General features: G+C 35.9%; 1 long non-coding RNA gene across 1 annotated transcript; it reads left to right on the top strand.

Moving 5' to 3' along the window:
- Nucleotides 1-5,013: 5,013 nt before the first annotated feature.
- Nucleotides 5,014-9,185, top strand: LOC126811095 (uncharacterized). Its single transcript, XR_007675397.2, has 4 exons — nucleotides 5,014-5,360; nucleotides 5,887-5,949; nucleotides 6,641-6,871; nucleotides 7,899-9,185. It is a non-coding gene; the product is annotated as an uncharacterized LOC126811095 (long non-coding RNA).
- The last annotated feature ends 833 nt before the right edge of the window (nucleotides 9,186-10,018 follow it).

Genomic DNA, 10,018 nt, shown 5'->3' with positions numbered 1-10,018 from the left:
TCCGAGAATAAATTATGTGTTATATTGAAACGTACATATATTAGTTTTAAATATGCTGGGCGTTGGGATACTGTCGGTAAATAGGATACCATCTAAATATAATATTATCTGATTTGGAACATGGACATGTTCTCAGAATCGAATGCTAGTTCCATGGATATGTAGGTTGATATCTAACTACTGGAAGCAGCTCAATAGCTAGATGAAATGAAATAAAATGGGGTTTAACGCTCCAAAGTTCTGCACCGACTTGGCTTACGAAGACAGGCATACGCCATACAGTGTAAAATGAAATGAAATGGGTTTTTAACGTCCTACTGTTTGCTCGTACTGGGCTTATGAAGATGGGTCGGGCCATACAGTGTAATATGAGGAACATTTTACCAGGAAAGTGACACTACGACCTACTCTTAGAATTTCTATTGTCAAAAATTCCTGGGCCCGATTCCTAGAAAATTCTTAAGCACGTTTTTGTGCTTAGATTTTAAGTAGATTTTACTTTTAAGTAAACTAACATGTACTTTATTCTGTGTTCCCAGAAAATTCTTAAGAACATTCTTGTGCTAAGATTGTAAGTAGACTTCAGGGTAAGCACAAGCACGTTCTTATATGTTCTAAGAAAATACTTAAACACAACTTTGTTCTTAAACATTGTCAATCTAAGCACAAGTCCCAAGCAAGGTATACAGCTTGCTTACCAACCTTAAGTCTGTTTCTTCTTCAAACAAGGTGTAGAGCGGGAGCCCAGGGGGTTAACCTAGCTGAAAAGTGTACCAATTTTCTCCTATATGGTATCAATGTATGTATATCTTGTATCATCAGAATGTAAGTCTGCCGGGTTTCTGGTGGTGGGCGTGGCATTTAACGCCCTAAATGCCATACCCCCCAACTAGTCTAGATTAGCTCAAAAGTGCACCTCATGAAAATCGCACAGCAACGTACCGTACATCTTCAGGTATTACAAAAACACTCTGACAGACATTTCTAGTGGTGGGGTACCCCTGACAGAGCTATGTAATTGCCAGACATTTGTAGTGATGGCGTATCCCTGACAAGAGTTATCTAATTTCCAGTCCAAAACTAGGCTAGATTAGCTCAAATCTGTACTACCTAAAACAGCCTTGGAGTTATTCAGTAGCACGACAGGAATCATGAATGACCAATGCCAGACAGTTTGTGCGGTGGGTTGCCCCTAACAGACACGCCCAAAATAACACGACCCCCAACTAGGATACATAAGTCGGCACTGTTCCTGTGGTCCAAAAAATTAAAAAGTGTGCCAGGATGCGTAGAATACTAATACCTAGCACATATGGAAGAGGCGATAAACTGCGGTTGTAGGAACAATTTTATTTTTCAAAAACGCATTTTTAGCCCCATAAAAAGTTTTTTGCCCAAAAATCAATTTCTTGCAATCGCAGTTTATTGCCTCTTCCATACGTGCTAGGTATTAGTAGGCTATCCTATGCATCCTGGCTAAAAATCTATTTTTTTAGAACACGGGAACAGTGCCGACTAATCTATCCTAGTTGGGGGTTCTGTTATTTTGGGCGTGTCAGTTAGGGGCAACCCACCGCACAAACTGTCTGGCAGTGGTCATTCGTGATTCCTGTGGTGGTACTGAACAACTCCAAAACTGTTTTAGGTGGTACAGATTTCAGCTAATCTAGCCTAGCTTTGGTCTAAATGTTAGATAACTCTTGTCAGGTATACTCCACCACTACAAATGTCTGGCAATTACATAGCTCTGTCAGGGGTACCTCACCACTAGACATGTCTGTCAGAGTGTTTTTGCAATACCTGAAGATGTACGGTACTTGTAATACCTGAAGATGTACGGTACACTGCTGTACGATTTTCATTTAGTACACTTTTGAGCTAGTCTAGCCTAGTTGGGGGTCATAGCATTTTGGGCATGGAATACCACACCCACTACCAGATATCCGGCAGACTTACATTCTGATGATACCAGATATACATACATTGATACCATATAGGAGAAAATTGGTACACTTATCAGTTAGGTTGACCCGCTGGGCTCCCGGTCTAGTGGCTGACCGTAGAGATATTCGATGGCATTTCCTACACATCTTTTGATACCAAAGAGACAATTAAAAGAAAGAGTAAATCCTTTAAAAACATATTCTCGAGAAGAATGCTATATATAGAAAATTTCGCTTCTACCCTGAAACCATTTTATTTATTTGCCAATAAGTAAACAACACAAACACTGGCTACTTTAAGATCAGGCGCTCTCACAATTATTCCGTCTGTTTGCATGTGCTTGCATTTTTTTTAGCTTGTGGCACATTTTATATGTGTATAGGGGACATGTCAGTAGCATTTAAATCGACTATTTGCCGGGAAGTTAATGTCATTGATCTATTTATAACTCAATTTATGACGCATACCAAAATTGTTTTTATGACGTTAGAGCGCATCGTAGTCTCAATTTACCAGTCACAGTGTGCTTTGACTAATTCTTCCCATCAATGACAACGGAAGTTTCAACAAATATAAAGTGAAATATATCCCCGAATTAATATTAAATAAAGAAAATTCCGGCATAATAAATACATCTGTTCTTGACCTGGACATTAACATAATTAACAATAAATTTAATGATGGTATTTTCGACAAAACGAACAAATTTGGTTTTGAAGTAGTAAAATACCCGTCAATTTATAATAACATACCAGATACCACGCTGTATAGTGTTTTCTATTCACAGACATTACGATTTTTAACAATATGTAACGATATTTCTTTCCAGAATAAAATCTCTTTATTTTAAGTGCACTGCCAAAGGCGGTACACAATTACGTATTTTAAAAGAAATTTCGAAACTTCCATTTCTTCAACATACCAAGTTTTGACATTTCTTATAAGTACATAACCGACTACATATTGGACAATGATTCAATTTAAAAAATTTATTTTAAATTGTCTGTAGTTACATAATCCTATCTGGATTATCGCCCTTATTTTATGCCTTTATAAATACTCCTACATAGTACGATTTCTTCAGCATACCTGTTTTGCATTTCTTGTGTGGGATATTACGTATTATACTTTGTGCAATTACATAACTTAATAATTCCGATTAGTTGCAAAACTGATAGTTTATTAACCCTTTGGCGTTATTTTATCTGGATTATCGCCCTTTTTATTGTGGTGTTTTTGTTACTTTCTAAAATTCTGACGTCATTGACAACCTACCGGCTTTTTTACCTCACGTCTTTCGAGACGGTCAACGTTGTCTCATTTGCTTCTTTGTATTCAGTATTGTTTGTTTTTTGCTCTGTTTTTTTTGTTGTTGTTTTTTTTGTTTGTTTTTTTTTTTGTAATGGGTGAAACATTTACCTTTCTGTTTTCAATATGCCTCTATTCTATTGAATACTAAAACGTTTCTTAATTGACTTAGAGCATCTAACTGTTTTTTTTTATACATTTCACTTCTATGTGGTTACTTGTATAGTTATATTTTACTACAATATGCTTACATTCATATTTCTTGTAACATATAGCAGATCATGACTCGTGCTGGTATTACACAATGGTTTCTCTGGGTTTTATTCCTGATTGTTTTCAAATTTGAGTGAAGTCTGTGTCACTACCGGCCGGGGACTGTAGGCCTACAGCACAGTGGACATATACGGCTAGCCCCCGGATCCATTTACTTTATTTGAATTGTGTGTTTGTTTGTGATTTCTGCGTAATATGTTTTGTCCGTATATTTGTCCGGGCTGGAAAATTCCAAGGAATTTGTTCGGTCAACACTGGGTGCGAACCTCATAGGGCCTCTTTAGCGAGCTAGAGTCTTACTCACTGAGCCACCCCGGCTCCCCGACACCTAGTTGATCCGCAAGTGATTCTATGGCTCTTGGTTGCTTGTTTTAATAATTAATTTTGGATAACAGGCACAGATATCACATAAAATTTATATAATTAGCCTACACTGTGTATAAGGATATATTTATATTGAATAACAACTTGCTGTTTCGAAAATGAAAGAAATGAAATGAAAAATGGGTCTGATACTATTTCTTTACAGGCCTAAAAAGTTAAAAGTTAAAAATCTAAAAGGAATATCATTCCATAAATGGCTTTATTCCGATTAGTATTTACACAGATATAAGGGGGGATCACGGTGGCTAAGTGGGTAAGACGCTGGCTCGCTTGCCTGAAGGTCGGGTGTTCGATCCCTGCATTGGCCGATAAAGTTCATCCAGATTTTCCGGCGTCAGTGATGCAGAAAGGAGGGCCTGACAAGGACAGCTGTCTAGTCGTGCGGATGGGACGAAAAACGGAGGTCCCGTACACAGATTGGCGTGCACGTAAAAGATCCCTTGGCAATTGGAATTCTATATAAGTGTAGGCCGTAGTGCCGCTGCCCGGGCAAAATTTCCCTCATCGCACACTGTATGGCGTATGCCCGTCTTCATTAGCCCAGTTTAGGGGCAGAACAGTAGGACGTTAAACCCCATTTCATTTCATTTCACATGATATAAGATTTGGAAACTTGTCAATAATTGGAATCATCTGCAGACGCTATATACGAGATATGACCAAAACAGGTCAGCGCCAACTGTAATCTCCGCTAAAATAGTTTTAATCCCATGGATTATAAGCCGGTATCTACCGTTGATCTTTTGATTTTGTTTTCTTAATTAGATAATCAATCTGAGTATTTTTCTCTCGAGTGGCCCAAGTCTTGGACATTTAGATATTGTCCGAAAATGCTCACTATGAATGAAAGACATAAATAAATTAAACTGATATTCAATACCAATCGATGCGATGCTTAATCCATTTAAACCATCCGATATTGGGTACATTTAAACCAACCGATGCTCAATATCCTTAAATCAATAACTTTAAACCAACCGATGTTTAATTCCTTTAAACCAACCGATGCTCAATACTTTGGAGTATAGGTGTGTCTACCTGCATGTTAAAACAAGATATAAATCAAGAGACTTAGTGTTCATAACCAAAATCGGGTATCACAGCTTGGTTACTATATATATACATACCTACATGTTGAAATGTCGGGTGTACATTATATCCGGGCGGTGTAACGCTAGAATCTAAAATAGCTGAATCTGTGAAAGGTAGAACATCTTAAGACAAACCCAGCAACTTGTTACCGGATTATTAACACCTTCAAAAAAGTATCAGATCGATAGGAGCAATACTAAAAGAGCTGTTTATATACTACACAATTAAACGTTTCAACATGGCGTGTGCGCCATATTATTATTATGATAAATATATGAATGAATGTTCACACTGTGGTACTATATGTGATGATGCTGAAAAACGTGGAAATCTGGCAGACTGCAAGTCTCGTTGTCCAGGTAAATTTGCTTTGCTTTAAGAAATATTATTTTACGTTATATTTAGCGGAAATCCCCTTTCTATTTATAGCGATATGATTCGAGATTCTTTACCTACCACACCAATCCGCGTAGCATACGACCGACTGACCCTCAACCGATTGATTTAGTTGGTGCGTCGGGTGTAGACGCCCTTTTCGACCCCCAAACCATGCGTGCTGGTTCCATAATTTCAGTAATTCAGTTCTATGTCAGGGTTACATGGCAGTTTTATGAATGAATATTTTTTAACCAATAAGAAGAGTTATATGTAGTGACGTGGTCTCGAGTAAGCGCCGTGCTGTCTCATTCATGTTTGACATTTTCGTATCGTTCGAACACGACCAACTTTACCTTGTTATTATACATGCATGCATGGCTTCCCATTTAACACAGTGTATGAAAGAAATATGAAATTAAACTAAATCACACGTGCAAATCATTTATTTAAATAAAACACTACAATGCGTTTTATTGAAAGTATTTCGGTGTGTAAATTATATTTCAGATTACCTAGAAAGCCTTCAACTTAGTATAGCAGAATATCAAAAGACAGGCAACTCAAATACAGGTTATTGACATTTTATATTTACTATTTAAACGAGATTGGTAACATTATACTTATTCGCCATACAGTAGTTAATGTCCATGGCCAATGCATATGTACATCGAGAGATTAATTTAACGTCCACTCAACACAGACTATATATTATGTCATTTAGTGACTAATATAGGGTACATTTTTAATTATTTCAATAATTAGATTGGACGCTGGGAGGGGTTGGGTGGCCGAATGGTTAACGCATGAGCGTTGCGTCATAAGGTCTGATATTATTGAGTCAAGTGGCATGGTTTCGATTCCCCGCTTGTAAATGACAAAGAGTAGGGTCGCTTGACTAACCCCGTGGGTTTTCTCCTGATTCTCCGGTCCACCCCCCCCCCCCCACTGCAAAGACCACTACGCGCAAGCGAATTAATGAAATAAAATTAAACCATATGTTAGTCCCGAAATATCCTAGTTTGTGTCAAGTTTACGTTAAACCCAATTTGTCTATCTGTACACGTTTTTGTTTATATCTTGGGGGGGGACCTGTGGACACAGAGAAAACCCACGAGGTTAGGCATTCATACAGAGCAATGACACACGATTCTATCTGTAATCATATATATTTCCAATGCCGAAATATAACAATACATTATATAATGTCTCTTCTTAAAACGCATATATTCCCTGATATATGTAGATTGATTTATATTTTCAGAATCTCAAACAATTGTGATACTGTTAGTAACATTATGTCTTGTATTGGTACTAGCTCTGACATTGGGGTTTTACCATAGAAAAAAGATTAGTCGATGCAGGAATAGGCACGTAGTTCCAAATCCCAGAACTACGATCAATGAAGTAGGAGAATTTAACGATTCTAAAAATCCTGCTGATGAAATGGCAATGTCTGATTTACATATTGGTACCACTCGTTTAATTGATACAGGTACGTATATGAAGTAACTTTCACATTATATTCGTAGGTTTTGGGTTTTCTAAATGCATTTGTATATTTTTTACGGGCTTTGTGTTGCATGTTTTCATTACAGCACACCAATATAGGATTTTAGACGTTTATAAATACATCCTTACTTCTAATTACCGGCTAAATTATGACTATATTTAATTATGCTACAAAATTAAGACACGAGTCTAAAATGACCAAGGCGGAAACGTTCAAGGACTAGAAAATTCAGCAACATTCCCAGGTGTAAAAGTGTCTTTGCTGTTAAGTTACAGTTTTAAAGGGCGTATGACTCTATTCTTTGGATCCTTAACGATATAAATTGATTTATATTCAATTTTTTAATTTTTTGTGTTATACAATGTAGTAATCTTTATTCCATGCATGAAAGACCAAAGTCCCATAGACAGCTAGATAGATATAATATTCAGAGTCTTAATTTAATATCAAATATAACTTGTAGAATATTAGATATTTAATATAAATATGTCAAGATGATCTATTATCACTGATAATAATTTCATAAATATAAATCTATTTTTACATTGATCATTGATAATTATAATGTAAACGTATATTATACAATATACACAATAGATATAAGTAAATTATTCAATTAAAATGCTTAGTTAATTAACAACTTAATACGTGTAAATATACAATAAATACAAATGTACAAATATATACTTAATAATTTAATACATTGAAGCTTCTTACGGCGATATTGGTTGATACGTACTACTTTTCTTTCAATAAAATATTCCTGTGACAAAAGGAATAGTAGACGAATTTTGATAAATTGACAATTGTTTCCGGATTTTTAGAGGGCATAAGATTTACAAAGTATTGGAGTTTGGGGGTGGTATTATAAATATATTGGTTTATAAGGAGTACAATTACAAATAATTACAAAGTGACATTCGTCTTCGTTGATAGTCCTGCATAACTTACAAATGTATATTATAATGCTTTTCTGCGTTATACAACTGGCCAAATGTTATTATTTCAGAATCTGGTGGCTTGCTTACTTCCAAACTTTAAACCACAGCTGAGGAATTAGATTTGTGAATGCAAATACTTCAAAAGAGAACAGATAATCGTGTCGCTACTCTCTGTAAGTTTTGTACTATATCCAAGATGACTTTTTTTTAAAGATACATTATGGGAGATTCGATAACGAGTTGGCAGTTCTCACTATAATAGTTAAAAACTAGATAATGTAAAGGCAATTTGCTGAACATTTCATTCAAATTGATCCACTATGAACCGAGAACAAAGCAATTGGATTTCCGCCTAGTCTTGATCATCATTACTAAAGTCAGTACGATAAACAGAATAGTCTCGATTATCCATTTAATCGTTAAATCGTAAAGGACAGTCATACAATCCACTAAAGATCGCAGGTTAGCGATACAATCTAGAGTTGATTATGGTCTGGATAGGTTAATTAATGTCTAATTAATAATTTAGATAACATTTCAGGCCTAAAGAAAGACCTGCAATAGACACATTTAGCTCTTACATAATGTTGGCTTAAGTGAAAGTAAATATTTTTGCTTTAATAATTTGTAACCGTGTGTAATTCATGATTACAATTATAAACAGTGTATTTATATTTCTGCAAATAATTTCTTACGGGTAATGAATCTATATAAGCTCCAGCTTGTTTTCAGATCTCATAATTAAATATTGTGTCTTATATGTAAATATTGATTGAATAAATATTGTTAGAAAAAAATACTTCCTTTCTGTTCGAGTCTCTAGGTATGAAACGTCCGCCCTTTTCTCTCCGTATACATTATAATACACCACTCATTGTTATAACTCTATGCTTTATAACGATGCTTATTATAACGAATAATACATAGCATATCAACATATTTGTATTTTTGCATCTGACTATATTTCTATGATGAATAATCATTTTTCTGTGAATATATATTTTTTTATCTTGGCAGCTTTCATGTTAATGTATGAGCTAAAATTGTATAATGAAGTTATTCCTTTTTACGGAGTCAAAAATGGGAAATAATAGAATTCATACTGTTTAATCATCTGCATTTTTTAGGACAAAATCGTTGTTTGTTGTGGTTAATTACAATTTTATAACGTCCAATTGCTGTTGTGTTGTTGTTTATTACAATTTTAACGTCCAATATCGTTGTTGTGTTGTTGCTTATTACAATTCTTTTATGATTCCACAATACAAAAATGTATTTATTTTATAATATATGTATCATGTATTTTTGTAAGGACAGATCCTTACATTTGTATGTCGAATGCAATAATATTTTTACAATAAATTATGTATAATGTTTAAAGGTTTTGTGTTTTAAAACTTCTTCTGCGTTGAAATTTTGCTTATATCCTTAATGACGATTAAGAGCTGTGACAAGAGTTAGTTTCGTGCTCCATTTATCTCTAAACCGGGCTAATGAAGACGGGCATACGCCATACAGTGTTCTATGAGGGAAATTTTGCCCGGACAGCGGCACTACGGCCTACTCTTATATCGAATTACAACTGTCAAGGGATCTTTTACGTGCACGCCAATGTGTACACGGGACCTCGGTTTTCCGTCCCAACCGAACGACTAGACAACTGTTCTTGTCAGTCCCTTCGCCCTGCATCACTGACAAGGGGGAACCACGCCGGAGTATCTGCAGGATGAACATTCTCAGCCAATGCATGGACCGAACACCCGACCTCCGGGCTAGCGAGCTAGCGTCTTACCCACTTAGCCAACGTGCCCCCCCCCCCACCGAAACTGTAAGCAAAACCAACTTGGCTAAATAGCGAATCTAGAAAATTACATCTAACCCACCCCACCCAAACAATGGATATCAGTGCCTGATCAAATATGAAGGAATATTTAATATTGGCTATTGCTGTCAGCTTTTCGACAGAGTGTTCATTTCGAAATGTTTGGCTACGTAAATTGATGTTTCGCATAGCGCGGCTTTGTTCGTAAAGGCAAACTGTAGCAAACGAAGGAATGTTTTCAAAATGAGAGTTAAAAGCATTCGATATATGCTAGTGATCAGTTCAAGATTCGCCATGGAAGAACCAAGTGCTTGTGGCCAGTAACAAGCATACGATACAATACACAGCATATTTTAACCTAAATTA

Source organism: Patella vulgata, chromosome 2 (genome assembly GCF_932274485.2).
Source record: "Patella vulgata chromosome 2, xgPatVulg1.2, whole genome shotgun sequence".
NCBI classification, from domain to species: Eukaryota; Metazoa; Mollusca; class Gastropoda; family Patellidae; genus Patella; species Patella vulgata.
The sequence above is the reverse complement of the archived record's forward strand: the minus strand, read 5'-3'. Positions and strand labels throughout refer to the sequence as shown.